Source organism: Oncorhynchus kisutch, linkage group LG29 (genome assembly GCF_002021735.2).
Source record: "Oncorhynchus kisutch isolate 150728-3 linkage group LG29, Okis_V2, whole genome shotgun sequence".
NCBI lineage: Eukaryota > Metazoa > Chordata > Actinopteri > Salmoniformes > Salmonidae > Oncorhynchus > Oncorhynchus kisutch.
Window position 1 is genome coordinate 34,296,924 of NC_034202.2, and position 22,447 is coordinate 34,319,370.

Genomic DNA, 22,447 nt, shown 5'->3' on the forward strand with positions numbered 1-22,447 from the left:
TCAGAGAATTAATCTAGTACTGAAAGCATAAGCTACAGCTAGCTAGCACTGCAGTGCATAAAATGTGGTGAGTAGCTGGCTCAAAGAGAAGACAATAGTTGAACAGTTTTGAACAAAATAATTGATTAAAAAAGAAGGATAAGAGAGAGAAAGAGAGTGGGCTAGCTATATTTCATATTTTATTCACTTTCAGTTTCTTACCAAGCGAATGCAGCTACCTAGTTTAGCCTACTCAAACATCTGGCTCAAACAGAGATGGATGCTATGTTAGCTAGCTAGCTATGGTTAACCAATACCAGAATTCTTCCAAGTCAAGGTAAGCTTTTGGTTTTATACATTTATTGCCACTGGGGCCCGCCGGTGTAAATGCTAAACTGTTTGCTAACTGTACATTGTACTGCATGATTGTAGTGGGTTTACTAATGCGTTAGCTACTAGAACTATGTTGACTTGATGTTAGCTAATATGGTGACAACGATGTAGGCTGTGTGTAGCAGTTAGTGGTTATGATATGAAGGTTTGGCTTGGAAATGTTTTTTGGCAAAGGGAAAAGGTGAGAGGAGGAGAGCACGTAGATTCGAGAAGGAATTATCCAACGATCAAAGGGATCGTGCTGTTTACATGTGGCTGCTATGAAAGTGAACTGTGTTTGCATGTGATCGGGGGTGTATTCATTCTGCCGATTCTGTTGAAAAACGTTTCTTAAATGGAAGCAAATTGAACGAAACGGGGATATACATACCTGAATGTGTCCAATACAAACTCTAATTTGCAACTAATAATTACACCCTAGATCAACTAGATGCAGGCAAGATTGTGCAAGGCGGTATTGAATGTGTCAATGTCTGTCACCTTAATTACTCAAATTTCTCTCGACCTGTACAGTTCAAATTGTCACGCCCTGATCTGTTTCACCTGTCCTTATGCTTGTCTCCACCCCCTCCAGGTGTTGCCCATATTACCCACTTATCCCCTGGGTATTTACACCTGTGTTTTCTGTCTGTCTGTGCCAGTTTGTCTTGTTTGTTCAAGTCAATCAGTGTTTTGTCTCAGCTTCTATTTTTCTCCAGTCTCTCTTTTTCCTCATCCTCCTGGTTTTGACCCTTGCCTGTCCTGACCCCATACCCGCCTGCCTGTCCCTGAGCCTGCCTGCCGTCCTGTACCTTGGCCCCACTACTCTGGATATTCGACCCCTGCCTGCCTTGATCTATCGTTTGCCTGCCCCTGTTGGTTTAATAAACATCGTTACTTCAACACAGTCTGCACTTGGGTCTTACCTTCCTGATAACACTACCGTTCAAAGGTTTGGACTCCGGGATGCTGGCCTTCTAGGCAGATTTCCTCTGTCCAGTGTCTGTGTTCTTTTGCCAATCTTAATATTTTCTTTTTATTGACCAGTCTGAGATATGGCTTTTTCTTTGCAACTCTGCCTAGAAAACCAGCATCCCGGAGTCACCTCTTCACTGTTGAGGACTGCCAGTTGAGGACTTGAGATGCGCCTGTTTCTCAAACTAGACACTCTAATGTACTTGTCCTCTTGCTCAGTTGTGCACCGGGGTCTCCCACTCCTCTTTATATTCTGGTTAGGGCCAGTTTGCACTGTTCTGTGAAGGGAGTAGTACACATCGTTGTACGAGATCTTTAGTTTCTTGGCAATTTCTCGCATGGAATAGCCGTTTCTCAGAACAAGAATAGACTGACAAGTTTCAGAAGAAAGGTCTTTGTTTCTGGCCATTTTGAGCCTGTAATCGAACCCACAAATGCTGATGCTCCAGATACTCAACTAGTCTAAAGAAGGACAGTTCTATTGCTTCTTTAATCAGGACAACAGTTTTCAGCTGTGCTAACATAATTGCATGGGGTTTTTCTAATGATCAATTAGCCTTTTAAAATGATAAACTTGGATTAGCTAACACAACGTGCCATTGGAACACATGAGTGATGGTTGCTGATAATGGGCCTCTGTACGCCTATGTAGATATTCCATAAAAAATCTGCCGTTTCCAGCTACAATCGTCATTTACAACATTAACCATGTCTACACAGTATTTCTTATCGATTTGATGTTATTTTAATGGACAAAATGTACTTTTATTTTAAAAAGAAGGACATTTCTAAGTGACCCCAAACTTTTGAACAGTAGTGTACGTTGTAAACTTTCATTCATAGGCTAGGTTGTAGCAACCTCATGATGGGTATAGGGAACGTTTGAATATCATGTAGTGGCCTAAACCTATCGATGTTACATTGAGCTGAGTGAATGGAATATGAATGACAGTTATCCAATATGCTGTAATAGAAATAAGGCCATGCCCATTAACAAAATAGCGTCCTCCCTCATCTTACTGACCGCCACTGAGGTACAAGCACTCCTTCACCCCCATAGCCATTTCCCCTTTCAATACAGGGAAGGCTAGGGATGAGGATGTTGAGGAAGACAATGGTAATATGTTGTTGATGAGGATGATGAAGGTGATGTTGACAATGGTTTTTTGTTTTTGTCAGCACATTGTTGATATGTTGTTGGCGAGATGATCTAAGAATGCACAGAGCATTTACTTATGGGCTACTGAGTGGCGCAGTGTTCTAAGGCACTGCATCTCAGTGCAAGACTCGTCACTACAGTCCCTGGTTCAAATCCAGGCTGTATCACATCCTGCAGTGATTGTGAGTGCCGTAGGGTGGAGCACAATTGGCCCAGTGTCGTCCGGGTTTGGCTGGGGTAGGCTGTCATTGTAAATAAGAATTTGTTCTTAACTGACTTGCCTAGTAAAAAATCATAATAATTAAGTGGCTTTGGCTTGTTATACAGTTGTATGATGATCACTAGTGTGCCTGCTGTATAAATGTGTATTGATGGCTATCAGCCCCTATGACTTGATGGTCCAGCTCACTGTATTCACTGTCACTGTGATCCATTTGATGTGATCACTGGTTTTTATGCTCCTTTGCTGCAAAACCAATTGCTCTCTGTGACAACAAAAATTGAAACTTGAAAAGCATTTTATACACAGTTCTTAGGGTTTCACACCATAGTTAATTACATGCCAATAAATCAAATCAAATCAAATAGTATTTGTCACATGCGCCGAATACAACAATGAAATGCTTACTTACAAGCCCTTAACCAAGAACGCAGTTTTAAGAAAATATAGTTCTGAAAATATTTCCTAAATAGACTAAAGTAAAATAAATAAAAATGAACACAAAATAACAATAATGAGGCTATATACAGGGGTTACCGGTATCTAGTCAATGTGCGGGGAACAGGTTAGTCAAGGTAATTTGTACATGTAGGTAGGGGTAAAGTGACTATGCATAGATAATAAACAGCGAGTAGCAGCAGTGTAAAAACGACTGTACAAACACCGTAATTTGTGCAATCGGAGCTGGGAAGACTCTGTTGGTTAACACATAATTTTCAGGTCTAGAAAGGTGGATAAATGTGAACTTTGTGGCGTCAGTCCCCTAAAACAGCCATTAGGTGAAATGCTACTAGCGTGCCCTTCCAGGAGCCTTCCCCCAGACCTGATAAGTGAGTGCTGCTTTATCTGAAGTATTTTGTGAGTGTTGTTTGAACCTTTATCGGTGTTATTTAATGAGTATAGCACCCACAATCCTACCTCATGACTCAGTCCCCATCAGACGATGCCCTTAACATAGACCAACCATGACACAACCGGAGCTCAGACACAACAACAGCATTCCACTCTAAGGTTGTTTTCTTACAACTGAGGTTGAGGCCACTGAGGTCAGAAAGTTGACATTTTCTAAACGTTGTGGAGTGGAGCTGCGTTTGTCTGACTCTCAGTTGTATCAGCCTGTGAGAGGTAGACATGCACACTGAGGCCCCGGACTCTAACCACACATGAAAAGGCTCATCAAACCCAAATCACATGGTTGATTAGAGATGAGCAGACTACAAATACCCCTTCTCTTTGTTTGGAGGATGAGTGCAGAAGAAAGTCGGAGAGTCCCGAGGAGAAAGAGAACTCCCTAGACCCTTCTCGCCTTCCTCAACTCCCTTCTCCCCCTCCTTCTTTTCACTTTGCCTTCTTCATTCCTGTCTCCCTCACACATACCAGCACGCAAGGGAACATCTAGGTTTCTATTCTTTGTAATATTTTTTTATTAAAACATTTCATAAGAGAGAAGTGTATTTGAAGCAGAAAGATGGAGATATTGAATATCCAAAGTCAGAGACAAAGAAAGAGACAGAGCTAGAGAGCGAGTTGGTTTCAATTAGGTGGATTTTGAAAGGGAAATCTGTCTGGTTTGTTAAAACAACTACATGTCATTTGCCAGATTAGTTTGTTTATGTTTTTTCTTATTGCTGACATGGCTCTTGTACCTTGTTCTCCATTCAATGGTCCCCCAATTACCCATAACGCTCTGCGAGGCATACAGAAAATATTATTTATCCCACTTAACCTTTATGAAAGAGAGGGAGGTGCAGGCAGAGACGGAGAGAGAAGGGAGGGATAGAGAAAAACAGGGACTTATGAGGGAGAGAGGCACATGGAGAGATGGGAGGGAAAGAGAAGAGTATTCAGATCAAACAAGCACAAAAAAACAAGGTTAAAGCCAAGCATGTGTTTTTACTATAGTGATGCACTGTTTTGAGAATTAATTTCATATTGGAGGGAACGTCGTCAGACACCCCCCACCACCTCACAGTGAAACCATCATCAGTGCAATCTTAAGACTGCAATTACTCCATTCTCCACAGCACGCTCTCATGCTCTGCCAAGGCTTTGAAGGCCTGCCAGGGAAGCACCTTTGAAACAGAAAATTAAAAATGAGAAGGACGGTGAAAGGGGATTTGAAAATAATACTGGCAGGTAGCTACGAGGGTGTGTAAAATGAAGAGAGCAAATGTTAGTGTGTGGAGGTAAGCCATACCCGTACAAAACATGTGAAAGGGAGAAAAGTCATTTATGTCTTGCACCCTTTAACTGATTCCTGTCCATATCCGTAGGCAAGATTTAATGAAACCATTGGATTACTGAAGAGATTTCAGCAGATTAGTCTTCTGCCAAGAATCCCAATCAACACTGCAGCTTCCACCACTAGTCCCTTTTCTGACTGGTAACATTCTCACTGGTCATGTGTTAATAATAAATCAGTTCCAGATAGCTCTGTCGCTGTCCCTGATCTCAGGTACCAACAGTGGTAACATTCCCCACAAATTTGCTCACATTTCAACGGAACGCGATGAAGGACGAGATGGGTTGGTTGATAGGGAAAAAAGAGGATACATGGAGAGATCGAGCTACTGAGTAAGTGATGAAAGGGTGAATCCACTAATGAAGAGATGACAGAGGGAAGGAGAGAGAGGGGAGCGAAAGAGAGAGAGTAATCCCCTCACAGACTGCTTTGTTGTCTGACTGACAGTGGAGCACTCCACAAGAGGGCTGGGTGTGTGTTTTGTTGTGTAGGATTATCCTCCCTTACTCGCACACCCCTAATCCGAGGTCAAGTGGTACAGCCCATTTGGTGCTTTTTACAAAGTCACTTTCACAAGACTATGGAAAACTTTAGTTTTGTCTGACAAGCAGCATTTCACTGCAAGTTTGCCCATATACAGACAGTGCACCCATTCACACACATACACAACATACCCACTGCACTTTCCATTGCCCATCTTCATTTGACACTGTTTAATCTCCCCAATCTAAACTATTTATCTGTTAAATATTTAGACTGGAAAACACACAGACCTAACACAGACACACCCAGACACTCATAGTAAACCACGCACGCACGCACGCACGCACACACACACACACACACACACACACACACACACACACACACACACACACACACACACACACACACACACACACACACACACACACACACACACACACACACACACACACACACACACACACACACACACACACACACACACAGCTGTCAGAGAGGGAGGTGTCACCAAACCTGGCGCCAGGATAAAGTGACTAATGGGACAGTTGAAATCGGTGAGGAGGCACACTTTTGGGGGGTTCTTGCGTTGGAATTATATACCATAATAAACATAAAGTTAAAATGCTGAGTGTTTTGGAAGTGACAAATTGCCGCGAAATCTGCAACCCATCTCCACTGCACTGTGTCAGCTCAATGGACAGCGCCCTACACACTAAAGCAAGGCCATTTTGGTAATGATTATAGGCTACAAGATAGATAGGGGAATTACCCTATTACAAACTGCCTATGTGTAACCAATGTGAAATGGCTAGCTAGTTAGCGGTGGTGCGCGCTAATAGCGTTTCAATCATTGATGTCACTCGCTTTGAGACCTTGAAGTAGTGGTTCCCCTTGCTCTGCAAGGGCTGCAGCTTTTGTGGAGCGATGGGTAACGATGCTTCATGGGTGTCAGTTGGGATGTGTTCAGAGGGTCCCTGGTTCGAGCCCAGGTTGGGGCGAGGAGAGGGACGGAAGCTATACTGTTACATATGTGAATGCAGCCGAATACAACTTATTTTTCTTTCCACAGTGCAGTGCATTTCACAAGCTCCTTGCTTCATGCGTGCCTAGCGAATCCTTCGCTTCTATCAATAGCATGCTTCCAGTTAGAATACCCAGCTTGGGTGAAGTTCTTGTCTGTGTTAGCACTGGACCCAACACAGAACTTTCCACATGGGAACTAAAATGCAGCATCTGCAGTAACTGAGTATTCCAGCCACTCTCTTCCTATAAACTGGTTGCTATTAAATGAACTTTTTAGACAGAAAACCTGTGACTAGGGTACAAACCTGGGCTGGTTCCTCTGTTCCAAGATTGTCAGGGATAGTCGGGGTGGATTGGGCTGTTGAGCCATTATCCTGGCGGCGCATTGTGGCAGTGGCATATTAGCTGGTTAGCGCTAATAACACTAACGCCTTTTACAGCTAACTAAACTTTGTAGTGGTGGGGTGTGAGTGAAGCAGCTTTAACTGCAGGCTAAACTTGACTTGACCCATCCTTATAAATCCAAATCCAATATTACAGGCGGCGGCATATATCTCGTTATTCACGTAGCCTACAACGTTATTCATGTAGCCTACAACGTTATTCACGTAGCCTACAACGTTATTCACATAGCCTTCAACGTTATTCATGTAGCCTACAACGTTATTCACGTAGCCTACAACGTTATTCATGTAGCCTACAACGTTATTCATATAGCCTACAACGTTATTCACGTAGCCTACAACGTTATTCACATAGCCTTCAACATTATTCATGTAGCCTACCACAGATAAGCAGCGTTTTCCCACGCTTTTTATGGAAAAACAAAGGAGATACGTAACCACCCAGTGGCTTTCCATAGTCCCCAACACACAAACACACACTCTGCCGTGCGCTCTGTCTATAGTGCTGATACAGCGCAGTGGAGATACTGCCATTCAATCATTTTCATTTGGCTATTTTTATATAGAGACATAAAAACTTAAACTGAGACTGAAGGGGCGAAGACCCCTTTTGTCCCCTCGTGGAGCCAGGCCCGGGTGTCACAGGAGTATAGGACAGGGTGGATTGTTCCTCACCACTGGATGTGTAAACAATGGATTCAATGGACCGTGGACCATCGTAGGAGGTTCCGAACCGTAGACCGTCGCAGAAGGTTCCCGGACCGTGAACCGTCGCCGGAGGTTCCGGACTGGGGACCGTCGCCGGAAGCCTGGTGAGTGGAGCCGGCACAGGTGGCACCGGACTGGTGATACGCACTTCAGGGCAAGTGTGAGGAGGAGACACAGGACGTACTGGACTGGGAAGGCACACTGGAGGCCTAGTGCGTGGAGCCGGCACAGGTGGTACCGGACTGGTGACACACACTTCAGGGCAAGTGCGAGGAGCAGGCACATGATGTACTGGACTGGGGAGATGTACTGGAGACCTGGTGCGTGGAGCCGGCACAACTGGTACCGAACAGCTGACAACCACCGCACGGTGAATGCGGGGAGCTAGCACAGGACGTACTGGGCTGTGGAGGCGCACTGAAGACCTGGTTCGAAGAGGCGGCACAAATTGTACCGGAACGATGACACACTCCGCACGGTGAGTGCGGGGAGCTAGCACAGGACGTACTGGGCTGTGGAGGCGCACTGGAGACTTGGTGTGTAGAGCTGGCACAGATGGTGCCAGGCTGAGAAGGCGCTCTTCAGCGCGCCTGCGCTGCAGCATACTCCTTGCCAAAACCTCTTTCCGGTATCTCTCATTATCTTCCTCTATCGACTCCCACACAGGCTCTGGCCCTCTCCGCTGCTCGACCGCTAGCTCCAGCACCCACCCCGTGTGGCTCAGGTACAAAAGTATCTATATCCACAGTAAAATGAGTCCTAAATCGACAAAACCTGAAAGGCCGCTCAGCAAGGAAGAAGCCACTGCTCGAAATCTGCCATAAAAAAGCCACGGTTTGCCACTGCACATGGGGACAAAGATCGTATTTTTTGGAGAAATGTCCTCTGCTCTGATGAAACAAAAATAGAACTCTTTGGCCATAATGAGCATTGTTATGTTTGGAGGAAAAATGGGGAGGCTTGCAAGCTGAAGAACACCATCCCAACCATGAAGCACGGGGGTGGCAGCATCTTGTTCTGGGGGTGCTTTGCTGAAGGAGGGACTGGTGCACTTCACAAAATAGATAAGGGAGGAAGGGAGGAAAACTATTATGTAGATATATTGAAGCAACATCTCAAGACATCAGTCAGGAAGTTAAAGCTTGGTCGCAAATGGGTCTTCCAAATGGACAATGACCCCAAGCATTGGTAAATAGCCCACCCATTTTCACCTACCTCATCCCCATACTGTTTTTATTTATTTACTTTTCTGCTCTTTTGCACACCAATATCTCTACCTGTACATGTCCATCTGATCATTTATCACTCCAGTGTTAATCTGCAAAATTGTAATTATTTGCCTACCTCCTCATGCCTTTTGCACACAATGTATATAGACTCCCCTTTTTTATTATTGACTATTATTATTGACTTGTTAATTGTTTACTCCATGTGTAACTCTGTGTTGTCTGTTCACACTGCTATGCTTTATCTTGGCCAGGTCGCAGTTGCAAATGAGAACTTGTTCTCAACTAGCCTACCTGGTTAAATAAAGGTGAAAAAAAAAAAAAGTTGTGGCAAAATGGCAATGTCAAGGTATTGGAGTGGCCATCACAAAGCCCTGACCTCAATCCAATAGAAGATTTGTGGGCAGAACTGAAAAAGCGTGTGTGAGCAAGGAGGTCTACAAACCTGACTCAGTTATACCAGTTCTGTCAGGCGGAATGGGCCAAAATTCACCCAACTTATTGTGGGAAGCTTGCGGAAGGCTACCCGAAACGTTTGTCCCAAGTTAACCAATTTAAAGGCATCGCTAGCAAATACTAATTGAGTACACATGTGTTTAAACTTTTGACCCACTGGGAATGTGATGAAAGAAATAAAAGCTGAAATAAATCATTATTTCTACTATTATTCTGACATTTCACATTCTTAAAATAAAGTGGTGATCCTAACTGACCTAAGACAGGGAATTTCTACTTGGATTAAATGTCAGGAATTGTGAAAAACGGAGTTTCAATGTATTTGGCTAAGGTGTATATAAACTTCAGACTTCAACTGTATACTGTATGTAAGGTCCCTGTGTCAAGCAGTGCATTTCAAACACAGATTAAAACAAAGACCAGGGGCGTTTTCCAATGCCTCGCAAAAAGGGGAACCTATTGGTAGATGGGTTTTAAAAAAATAGCAGAAATTGAATATCCCTTTGAGCATGGTGAAGTTATTAATTACACTTTGTATGGTGTATCAATACACCCAGTCACTACAAAGATACAGGCATCTTTCCTAACTCAGTTGCCAGAGAGGAAGGAAACTGCTCAGGGATGTCACCATGAGACCAATGTTGACTTTAAAACAGTTGCAGAGTTTAATGGCTGTGATAGGAAAAAACTAAGGATGGATCAACAACATTGTAGTTACTCCACGATACTACCTGAAATGTCAGAGTGAAAAGAAGCAAGCTTGTACAGAATAAAAGTATTACAAAACATACATCCTGTTTGCAATAAGGCACTAAAGTACAACTGTAAAAAATGTGGGAAATAAATTAACTTTATGTCCAGAAATACAAAATGTTACGTTTGAGTACCACTCTTCATATTTTCAAGCATGGTGTTGGCTGCATCATGTTAAGGGTATTCTTGTCATCGGCAAGGACTAGGGAGTTTTTTTTAGGATACAAATAAATGGAATATAGCTAAGCACAGGCAAAATCCTAGAGGAAACCTGGTCCAGTCTGCTTTCCAACATACACTGGGTGACAAATTCCCCTTCAGCAGGGAACAACAACCTAAAACACAAGACTAAATCTACACTGGAGTTGCTTACCAAGACGACGTTGAATGTTCCCGAGTGGCCTAGATACAGTTTGACTTAAATCGTCTTGAAAACCTATGGCAAGATTTGAAAATGGCTGTCTAGCAATGATCAACAACCAACTTGGCAGAGCATGAAGAATTCTAAAAAGAATCATGTGTAAATATTGTACAATCAAGGTGTGCAAAGCTCTTAAAGATTTACCCAGATAGACTCACAGCTGTAATTGCTGCCAAAGGTGATTCTAACATGTTTTGACTCAGGGGTGTGAATGAGATATTTCTGTATTTAATTTTCAATAAATGTGAAAAGATGTTTAAAAAAAAACATGTTTCCACTTTGTCATGGGGTATTGTGTGAAGATGGGCGATAAAAATATATATTTAACTTAATATTAGGAAGTTGTTATTAATGTTTTGTACACTCAGTGTATATAGTATAAATCAAATCAAATTGTATTTGTCACATGTGCCAAATACAACAGGTGTATCCCTTACAGTGAAATGCTTACTAACAAGCCCTTAACCAACAATGCAGTTTTAAGAAAAAGTGTTCAGTAAAAAATTTATTTAAAAATGTAAAATATAAATAACAAATAATTAAAGAGCAGCAGTAAAATAACAGTAGCTAGGCTATATACAGGGGGTACCGGTACAGAGTCAATGTGTGGTGACACAGGTTAGTCGAGGTAATTGAGGTAATATGTACAGTATATGTGTAACGGATGTGAATCGGCTAGCTTAGTTAGCGGTGCGCGCTAAATAGCGTTTCAATCGGTGGCGTCACTTGCTCTTAGACCTTTAAGTAGTGGTTCCCCTTGCTCTGCAAGGGCCGCGGCTTTTGTGGAGCGATGGGTAACGATGCTTCGTGGGTGACTGTTGTTGACGTGTGCAGAGGTCCCTGGTTCGCGTCCGGGTATGGGCGAGGGGGCGGTCTAAAGTTATACTGTTACATATGTAGTTAGAGTTAAAGTGACTATGCATAGATAATAAACAGAGTGCAGCAGCAGTTGGGGGCTTGGGGTAGAAGCTGTTAAGAAGCCTGTTGGGCATAGACTTGGTACTCCGGTACCCCTTCCCGTGCGGTAGCAGAGAGAACAGTCTATGACTAGGGTGGCCGTGGCATTTTCCTGTAAAGATTAGAAGAATAAAAAATGTAAAGAAAAAAACAGAATACAATTCCATGTACAGATAAATAGTTAAGCAGTTAGATTAAACAACTCCTTTGTAAGATAAATATATTAAAATGAAACGTATGCAAACAGGTGAATTGATAAAACTCCTCAGTTAGCAGGCTCAAGCAAGCTAAAACCCACATGGTATCAAAAACTAACTAGCAGAAATTGTTAACAACTTAGAAATGATTTAAACACACTTTGCTGTAGGCGACTATTTACTAGTTAACAAAAAGTAATATATGTCGTATAAAATATATTCACCCCACCCAGTATTGTAATCAAAACTTACCAGAAAGCTTGTAGTCCTTGGCTCAGACAGTGTAGAAGTGTGGGCTCAATAGCATCTCATTAGTGTGCAAGATCTTGAGACTCAGCTGTACATGTGATGGCAGAGTGCACTGGACATGTGATGTTAGAATGCACTGTGCATGCAGATGGTTGCAATTCCATTGAATTGGGGAGTTTATTCCACAAGACCTAGAATTGCCTTGTGTATCCCACAAAAAGGTTCACTGTTATAAGCTAAAGTTTTTGATGAATTTAAGCAAACTTCCCCAAATTCCCAGGCTTAACTTCCTGTGGAAAATTTCTGACCCTTTGCAACCCTAGTTTGGACCATGATAGTTTGTTGGGTGATGTGGACACCAAGGAACTTGACGCTCCCAACCTGCTCCACTACAGCCCCGTCGATGAGAATGGGGGCATGCTCAGTCTTACTTTTTCCGTAGTCCACAATCATCTCCTTTGTCTTGATCACATTGAGGGATGGGTTGTTATCCTGGCACCACACGGCCAGGTCTCTGACCTCCTCCATATCGGATGTTTCATCGTTGTCGGTGATCAGGCCTACCACTGTTGTGTCGTCGGCAAACTTAATAATGGCGTTGGGAGTCGTGCCTGGCCATGCAGTCATGGGTGAACAGGTAGTACAGGAGGGGACTGAGCACGCACCCCTGAGGGGATCAGCAAGGGCAGATGTGTTGTTACCTACCCTTACCACCTGGGGGCAGCCTGGCAGAAAGTCTAGGATCCAATTGCAGAGGGAGGTGTTTAGTCCCAGGGTCCTTAGCTTAGTGATGAGCTTTGAGGGCACTACGGTGTTGAACGCTGAACTGTAGTCAATGAATAGCATTCTCACGTAGGTGTTATTTTAGGCTACAAAATAAACGGTCTAGTGACACTGACTCACCCAATGATGAAGATGAAGCATAGGCTACTCACCGGTGATGACCAATGCGCTCTTGCCAATATCTCAAGATAAGCTACTTTGAAAAACAGTGCTGTTCAACCAAAATCGCTCAAAAGCTGTTGAGAATATTTTTTTAATCCTCTACAGACAGATTAGCATTCTTTTCAGCAGTAGGTATTTGCTTTCCAAACGGTAGGCCTGTAAAATTGGTTTCCCATTTTCATAGGCCTACTGTAGATTAGATGGTTGCAGACAAGGTTGTTTTTATTGATCTGTTTGTCAGTGTCAGCAGTAGCCTATAGGCCTATACTACCCTGTATTTTTTGTCTTAAAAAATATTATTCTAATGTCTCATATCAAGTGTAGTAGAATTGCATGAAATTTGTTTATGAAAACAAGAGAAGAAATGTATCTGATAAAGCCTAAGCCTACTATACGCCACGCATTGTACAGTAGTTTTTGTTACATTATTAGCCTAAATTATGACTATCTACTCATCACATTAGGATTAGTAGGCTATCTTACATACGTCTGCAAATGCAATGCTAGATGCACAGAATGCTTTATTATAATTGTTTTATGGTGAATATGTGCTTCCTCAAACTGTGAAATGGTGCTACCACAATAAACAGAACATAGAGACAGATGATAAACATAATATGAAGACATTATACACACAGAATTTCCACAGATCCACATACAGTATGAACACTAAGCTAAAAAACTAGACTGAACTATAAGCTACATCCTAAATGATGCATGTAAGAGTCGTGCAGGTCTGGGATGAATAGTGCAGGGTGCATAGTCGGTGGATGAATAGTGCAGGGTGCATAGTCGGTGGATGAATAGTGCAAAGTCCATGCGGATAAAAGGATCATTGTGAACCAGGTGGCCGGTTGGTGAGGGCCACAGCGCAGGGGAAGAAATGGTTCAGGTGGTGGGAGATTTTGATCGTGATTGACCTGAACCGTTTGCCAGAGGGGGTGGAAGAGGTCAGCGATGATCTTTCCTGCATGCTTCCATGCCTTGGAGTTATGCAGTACCGCGATGGAGAGCAGGTGGTAGCCAATGACCCTCTCAGCAGACCGGACAATCCATTGCAGTAATGGAAGAGGCGAGGATGGACTCAAAGGTCATTTAGAACTGAATCAGTACACACAGCATTCAAAAGGAGGACTGAGAACCAAACAATGCCATGCATTCACCAAACATTGAACTGAGGAAAACAGATTTGTTTTATAGTAATTGTCTGATTGCGAACTACCATTGTCTATCAATTACAGAATCTCAAATGAAGTTTTATTGAATCCAGTCAGTAACACAGGAGACAAATCGCATCGGGAGTCTCATCAGATCAGATGTTATCAGCAAGCCAGAGCCATCTGTGAAAAGAGCACAAGAACAAAGATAAGTGCAAACAGATAATAAATGTATCATTCAACATAAGATTCTACCTAAAACAATGACATGAGCTCTGTCCTCGTCCATCCCTGCTCATCTCCTCACTTCCTCTCTACTCGCATCCTTCTGAAGAGCCATTGGAGGAGATCTGAGGCGAGGAACCCTTGGGTCGTCTCTTCCAATGGGGTTTTAGAACATTAGGAACACCTTCCTAATATTGAGTTGCACCTCCTTTTGCCCTCAGAACAGCCTCAATTCGTCGAGACATGGACTCTACAAGGTGTCGAAGTGTTCCGCAGGGATGCTGGCTCATGTTTAATCCAATGCTTCCCACAGTTGGTTGGATGTTTTTTGGGTGGTGGACAATTCTTGATACACACAGGAAGCTGTTGAGTGTGAAAAACCCAGCAGCGTTGCAGTTCTTACACTGAAATGGTGCACCTGGCACCTACTACCATACCCCATTAAAAAGCATTAAAATCTTTTGTCTTGCCCATTCACCCTCAATGGCACACATACACAATCCATGTCTCTGAAGTTCTCGGAAGTTTGCACACACCGTACATAAACTTTTCTATTGTGTTATTGACTGTATGTGTGTTTATCCCATTTGTAACGCTGTGTTGATTTTGTTGCACTGCTTTGCTTTATCTTGGCCAGGTCGAAGTTGTAAATGAGAACATGTTCTCAACTGGCCTACCTGGTTAAATAAAAGGTGAACTAAAAATAAAATAAATGTCTCAATTGTCTCAAGGCTTAAAAATCCTTCTTTAACCTGTCTCCTCTTCATCTACACTGATTGAAGTGGATTTAATAAGCGACATCAACAAGGGATCAGAGCTTTCACCTGGTCAGTATACAGTTGAAGTCTGAAGTTTACATACACCTTAGCCAAATACATTTAAACTCTGTTTTTCACAATTCCTGACATTTAATCCTAGTAAGAAATGCCTGTCTTAGGTCAGTTAGGATCACCACTTTATTTTAAGAATGTGAAATGTCAGAATAATAGTAGAGAGAATGATTTATTTCAGCTTTTATTTATTTCATCACATTCCCAGTGGGTCAGAAGTTTACAACCACTCATTTGGTAGCATTGCCTTTAAATTGTTTAACTTGGGTCAAACGTTTTGGGTAGCCTTCCCACAATAAGTTGGGTGAATTTTGGCCTGTTCCTCCTGACAGAGCTGGTATAACTGAGTCAGGTTTGTTGGCCTCCTTGCTCACACATGTTTTTCAGTTCTGCAAACAAATTTTCTACAGGATTGAGGTCAGGGCTTTCTGATGGCCACTCCAATACCTTGACTTTGTTGTACTTAAGCCATTTTGCCACAACTTTGGAAGTATGCTTGGGGTCATTGTCCATTTGGAAGACACATTTGCGACCAAGCTTTAACTTCCTGACAGATGTCTTGAGATGTTGCTTCAATATATCCACAATTTTCCTACCTCATGATGGCATCTATTTTGTGAAATGCACCAGTCCCTCCTGCGGCAAAGCACCCCCACAACATGATGCTGCCATCCCTGTGCTTCACGGTTAGGATGGTGTTCTTCGGCTTGCAAGCCTCACCCTTTTTCCTCCAAACATAACAATGCTCATTATGACCAACTAGTTCTATTTTTGTTTCATCAGACCAGAGGACATTTCTCCAAAAAGTACGATCTTTGTCCCCCCCCATGTGCAGTTGCAAACTGTAGTCTGGCTTTCTTATGGCGGTTTTCGAGCAGTGGCTTCTTCCTTGCTGAGCGGCCTTTCAGGTTATGGAGATATAGTACTTGTTTTACTGTGGATATAGATACTTTTGTACCCATTTCCTCCAGCATCTTCACAAGGTCCTTTGCTGTTGTTCTGGGATTGATTTGCACTTTTCGCACCAAAGTACGTTCATCTCTAGGAGACTGAACGCGTCTCCGTCCTGAATGGTTTGACGGCAGCGCGGTCCCACGGTGTTTATACTTGCGTACTATTCTTTGTACAGATGGACGTGGTACCTTCAGGGTTTTGGAAATTGCTCCCAAGGATGAACCAGACTCGTGGAGGTCTACAATTTATTTCTGAGGTCTTGGCTAATTTCTTTTGATTTTCCCATGATGTCAAGCAAAGAGGCACCGAGTTTGAAGGTAAGCCTTGAAATACATCCATAGGTACACCTCCAATTGACTCAAATGATGTAAATTAGCCAATCAGAAGCTTCTACAGCCATGACATCATTTTCTGGAATTTTCCAAGCTGTTTAAAGGCACAGTCAACTTAGTGTATGTAAACTTCTGACCAACTTGAATTATGATACCGTTGTTATAAGTGAAATAATCTGTCTGTAAACAATTGTTGGAAAAATTACTTGTGTCACGCACAAAGTAGATGTCCTAACCGACTTGCCAAAACTATAGTTTGTTAACAAGAAATTTGTGGAGTGGTTGAAAAACGAGTTTTAATGACTCCAACCTAAGTGTATGTAAACTTCCGACTTCACCTGTTTGTCATGGAAAGAGCAGGTGTTCCTAATGTTGTGTAAGGCATAAGATGAGTTGGTGACTCACTGGTCCAAAGTTGATGTCCTCTGCCTCGTTGGTGTGGTGGTCCAGGGTGATGAAGTAGAAGCCTGACTCCACCTGGTCAAACATGTTCTCTCTACGCACACTGACCCGTCTCCTGAGAACAACTGGAGTGAGAGAGAAAAGAAAATAAAAGGTTGGGAAATGTCATAGACAGAGTTCAATTGGAGCTCAAGGCAACAGTCCATTTTATGACTGCTGTGGCTGTATCAAAAGAGGCAACTATGGATAATAATTTCACCAAATAAGTGATTTGGGACTGGATTGGGCCAAACTGTACCAATCCACGACACGTCAGTCAGTATGGCTCAGTATTGAACAGCCTGCTGTCATTTCATTCCCAACCCTCCTCGTAGAGAGCTATCCTCCTATAGGTTCACTTTATCCCCCATTTACACTACATATATTATTTAGCAGTGACTATCACATACATTCAGTATACCCATCCTCCGAATAGAACCATCTGGTCATCATCCTATCTATGTGACAAATGTCCTATGCACAATGCCTTCATACAGTTTCAAAGAAATTCGAGGAAGTCTCAGTACCATTAATGATTAAGTTACGGGAGTGATTAGTGGATGTCATAGTTACCTGCTGGAAGTCCCCAGAGTGCTGTACGTAGAGGAGAGCCAAGGTAAGCAACTTGGAACCGAATGGGCTCCTGTATCTCTGGTCTGTCAGCTGAGCAAAGAACAACCCCACTTGGCACACACTGGTTTAATCAATGTTGTTTCCACGTCATTTCAATTAAATTACGCTGAACCAACCGGGAATAGACGTTGAATTGACGTCTGTGCCCATTGGGACTTCACCACCACATATTAGTGACAGTGGACCTGCATGGAAAGAGGTATGGAGAGAGAATTGTTTTTGACATCATTCCCATTTATTGTAACTGCACAAAAACTGACAGATTAAAAGTGATCAAATCTATTCAATAATTTTAAAGTATGCGCTTAGCATTTTACAATATTAGCTATTATTTGGTTCGGGGCCTGACCTCTCGACTTCCCCTCCTCAATCATAGCCCTCTTCCACCGTGAGTCCTCAATGTCTGTTCTTATACTTCAGTGGTCTGTTCACACCATGCCTCTCCCCACTCTTCTGCCACTCCTTCCCAGTCATACTATTCTCCCAAGTCCTCTTCCTCTACTAAACCCCTCGTTGACTTACAATGCTCTTAGTTAAACCAGAGACGGTATAGAAAACAAAACCATCTTTGGTTAAACCACAGAGTTAAACGTTAGTTAGATGGTTAGCTAGTTATCTTCCTACCTACTATCGTTAACCTAATAACCTGCTTTTAAAACAGAATACCAAATAACTACCTACTTCAATTTTGAAATGATAGTTGATTAGCTAAGCTAGTTTATTTTTTAGTTTCTCTACTGAAAAACGATCAAACTTACCTCTTTATTGACAGCCATCGTTCACCCTTTCCTCTTCTGTGCTCAAAAATAGGTGGTCACTAGTTACCACAGCCAAAGTCATTAACCCTGCCTATTTTATCTGATTTTAAACATAAAGGTGTTACAATTTTTAAAAATTCATTTGTGCATTCTAATTTCCAAAAATGTCAATAATATATCTGCAGTAATATTGGAACTGTAGTGTTTAACAATATGACTTATCTGCCAGTGTTGTGATTGGCTGTGATATTTGCCTATTGATTTCTCCCACCGGAGTGGCATCTGTTGTCAAAATGGGAAAGTTGTTTTTACTTTATGGCTGTGTTATCTAGTGGAATCGCTCTGTCATTTCCTGGTTGCAAAAACTCTACACTGTTTGCTCAAAGTCAGATTTTGTGAGAGATCAAGCACTGAATATTGTAGGGAATTATTGTATCACCTAAATCGCTGTAAAGTATATATATATATTTTTTTAAAGAATCATTTTTACAGCTGTTTAAAGCTGGTGGACCAAAACCCAAAGTTTTGGTTTGGGTCCACCAGCTTCAAAAAGAGGTTTTGGAAATGACAAAGCAATTTCCATTAGATAACAAAAGTCCACAAAATCAGAACCCATTTTGATGCTGCTCAGGGGGGAGAAATCAATAGGCAAATATCAGCAAATCACAACACTGGTGGGTAAGTAATACTATCACTCCATTATTACTGCAGATATATTATGCACATTTTCTGAAATTACAATTCAAAAATAAAAAATAAATCCTATGTGTAGCACGTTTAACCCTAACCTTATGGAAACACAAACATCCAGTTAGAGCATTCGTGATTGATCCAAAACATGACCAATTGTGTTTCAGTTGACTGCTACACGCTATGTTCATTGGGTAGAATTTTCCTGTTATAAAACGATAGAATGAAGTTCCGAGCGCAAGGTGGATTTTGGACAGCAAACTGGAAAATTGGGGTTAAATGGGGAGGAGACATCCGTGTGGGGATGCAGCGTATTTGTGAGTGCAGTCATTTGAGTCTTGACATGTAGTCAGTGGAATAAATATCCCTGCTCTCCAATTAATTTATTGCGTGCGACAATGTAGTTCTGTTCGCTCAAAGTCATACTCGCAAGCTCTCAAGTTTAATTTGCGTGCACCACGCTGGCCTGCGCTTACGGGACCCATCCTCTGCTCGCTCGACCACATCGATTCTCTCTCAACTCAAGTGTTTGCTCACACAATGATCTTTCATCTTGCTCGCCCCTAAACACCCCAACTGAGTCAGATGCTGAGTGACTGATTGGGAATACACACACACACACAGACCAACATCAACGATACCCACACCCCTGGGAACAACATGCACAAACACAAAAAATACACAAGCAAATAAACACACACCTACTCCTTTCTCATACACAAATCACACGCACTCCTAACCTGGGGATGTAACACTCTGGCTATATAAGGCAGTGGAAGGGGGTAATAAGGATGAACATGTGAAGATGCAGAGAGCTCAGTCTCCTGACACTGTATCGGTATTTCCTTTCTTTTCCCAATCTTTAAAATGTTTTAATCTGAAACGCTTAGCCCAGTTAAGCAGGCTTTTATCCTCAGCCAATTACCAGACGATTCATTAAATATTGAGCAGCCTGTGAAGGATGAATTTTTAATGCCCATTTGAGGGGGAGAGTTGTACAACAACTTCCCCTGGAGCGATGACAGACTGCACTCAGAACTGTTTACAGTCATTTACCAAGCATACACGACTCGGCTTTAGATGTCAGAAGACCCCTGCAATCCCTAACCCCACACACACACACTCACTCACACCCACCCACCACACAGACAAGACAGAGACAGCAACAGGAGAGTAGGATATGATGGAGGGACACCAGACAAGACAGAGACAGCAATAGGAGAGTAGGATATGATGGAGGGACACCAGACAAGACAGAGACTGCAACAGAAGAGTAGGATATGATGGAGGGACACCAGACAAGACAGAGACAGCAACAGGAGAGTAGGATATGATGTAGGGACACCAGACAAGAGATGAGATGCAGTGCCTTAGACCGCTGCGCCACTCGGGGGGCCCAAAAAGCTATACTCCAATCAAAATAATTATCCAAATACAGGAACCTTTTCTCCACAGAACACGTTGGTATGTGGTTTTGGTTTTGTCCAGACAAAACCAGTCTGTCAAAAGTTCCTAACTCACTAAATTCTCAAACTAAATAGATCCTGTAATTTCAACCTCAAAAAGATTTTCTAAAAATAAAACAACTTGTCTATCTAAAAGCTAAATGTTTGTTTTTGACTTTATCATTCTATTTGAGGTTCCACATGTTGTCATGGAAAATAAATGTTATTTCCAACAACCAATGAGCAACTCCGCTGTAAAACCAGCTGCATATTGAACGTTGAGGTTGCCTTAAGGCCAGTCTCTTTGGCAGTGACATCTGGATCAAGATCCATGTTGCCTAAATGGTTTTGTGTGTAAAGAAAATGCTTAAAAAAATAGTATACACACACACTGAATAAAAAATATAAACACAATATGTAAATTCTTGGTCCCAATGTTTCCTGAGCTGAAATAAAAGATATCAGAAATGTGCCATTCGCACAAAAAGCTTATTTCTCTCAAATTTTGTGCACAAATTTGTTAACATCTTTGTTAGTGGCATTTCTCCTTTTCCAAGATAATCCATCCATCTGACATGTGCTGCATATCAAGAAGCTTATTAAACAGCATGATCATTACACAGGTGCTGGGGACAATAAAAGGCCACCCTTAAATTGTGCAATTTGCACATTTAAGAGTGCAATTTTGTCACACAACACAATGCCACAGATGTCTCAATGTTAAGGGAGTGCGCAATTGGCATGCTGACTGCCGGAATGTCCACCAGAGCTGTTGCCACAGAATTGAATGTTAATTTCTCTACTATAAGCCGCCTCCAACGCCATTTTACAGAATTTGTCAGTAGGTCCAACTGGCCTCACAACCGCAGCCCACGTGTAACGACACCAGCCTAGGACCTCCACACCCGACTTCTCCACCTGCGGGATCATCTGAGACCAGCCACCCGGACAGCTGATGAAACTAAGGGGTATTTCTGTCAGTAATAAAGCCCTTTTGTGGGGAAAAACTCATTCTGATTGGTTGGTCCTGGCTCCCAAGTGGGTGCGCCGATGCCCTCCCAGGCTCAGCCATGGCTGGCCTCCTGCCAGTCATGTGAAATCCATAGATTAGGCCTAATGAATTTATTTCAATTGACTGAGTTCCTCATGAACTGTACCTCCATAAAAATCATTGAAATTGATGCATGTTGCATTTATATTTTTGTTCAGTATATATATATATAAAATAACCGCCCAACCCTACATGAGACAGTAACAGACAAGACAGAGAAAGTGACAGAGGGCAGATGGAAAGAGAACAGAGGTGGGTTGAGCACAGAGACTGTATTCCCTTCTAGCTGATCTATACATTCTAATTAGTTGTATTTACTTGCACAGATTATAACAGGTGAAATACAAACAGTGAAAAGGTTAAACATGGTTAACAAAGAATTATCAGGTGAGGTGAAAAAGCCTGTGAAATTACTAATAAAACAATTGTTTACTTTTACACTTAACAACCAGGACAGGATGAGAATGGAGGCTAGACAAAAGAGACAGCAACAGACAACACAGAGAAAGTAGACTACCACTTAGAGCTGCTCTATCGATTCTAATTACTGTTAAGTGTCTCTCTCTCTCTCTGTGTGTGTGTGTGTGTGTGTGTGTGTGTGTGTGTGTGTGTGTGTGTGTGTGTGTGTGTGTGTGTGTGTGTGTGTGTGTGTGTGTGTGTGTGTGTGTGTGTGTTGAAGTTGAGTGGTATGGTAGTTTTTGGCAATACACTGTAGATGTATGTGCTCTATTGTAGAGAGACCCACAGTAGCTATTGTAATTGAGTACTGGAAGTGTCTGCTGTGGCAGGTGTGAAGGTGCAAGTTACCTGAAAAATATTTTCTCTCTTATATCTCAATGTTCACCAAATCCATGCATTTAAGCTGTTGAAATTCCTATTTTGTTGCCAATTGACAATGACCTGGACACCCCTACTTGCATTGGGCTAAACCCCCAACACCTTAAAATGAATTTATGCAGAATAACCGCATGCTTACCAGAATATGTGAGAGTCTGAGCTTTGATAAAAGAGGAACTTGCTTGAACAGTGTGGGACAAATCCAGGCCAGGTTCTCACTGGCTTTTATAGTGTCGATTTCGGGTGGATTCCAACCGTAGCATGAGTTTGCACAGGCGGGAGGGGATCGAGGAACGAACGAGCGGACTACACGCACGCGACC

At 42.3% G+C, this 22,447-nt stretch overlaps 1 protein-coding gene across 2 annotated transcripts in view; it reads right to left on the reverse strand.

Moving 5' to 3' along the window:
• Positions 1 to 22,447, reverse strand: part of LOC109874245 (ephrin-B3-like) — a 58,192-nt gene that overhangs the window by 34,100 nt on the left and 1,645 nt on the right. Inside the window, exons 2-4 of one of the 2 annotated variants that reach the window (XR_004206204.1) lie at positions 17,285 to 17,529; positions 16,676 to 16,797; positions 13,277 to 14,112 (exon numbers count right to left, since the gene is read on the reverse strand). The exons of the other annotated variant lie outside the window; for it this stretch is intronic. The gene's annotated coding sequence lies outside the window, so the exon portion shown is untranslated. Of the gene's footprint in view, positions 1 to 13,276; positions 14,113 to 16,675; positions 16,798 to 17,284; positions 17,530 to 22,447 lie in introns of those variants that run through there. 2 annotated transcript variants of the gene reach the window in all.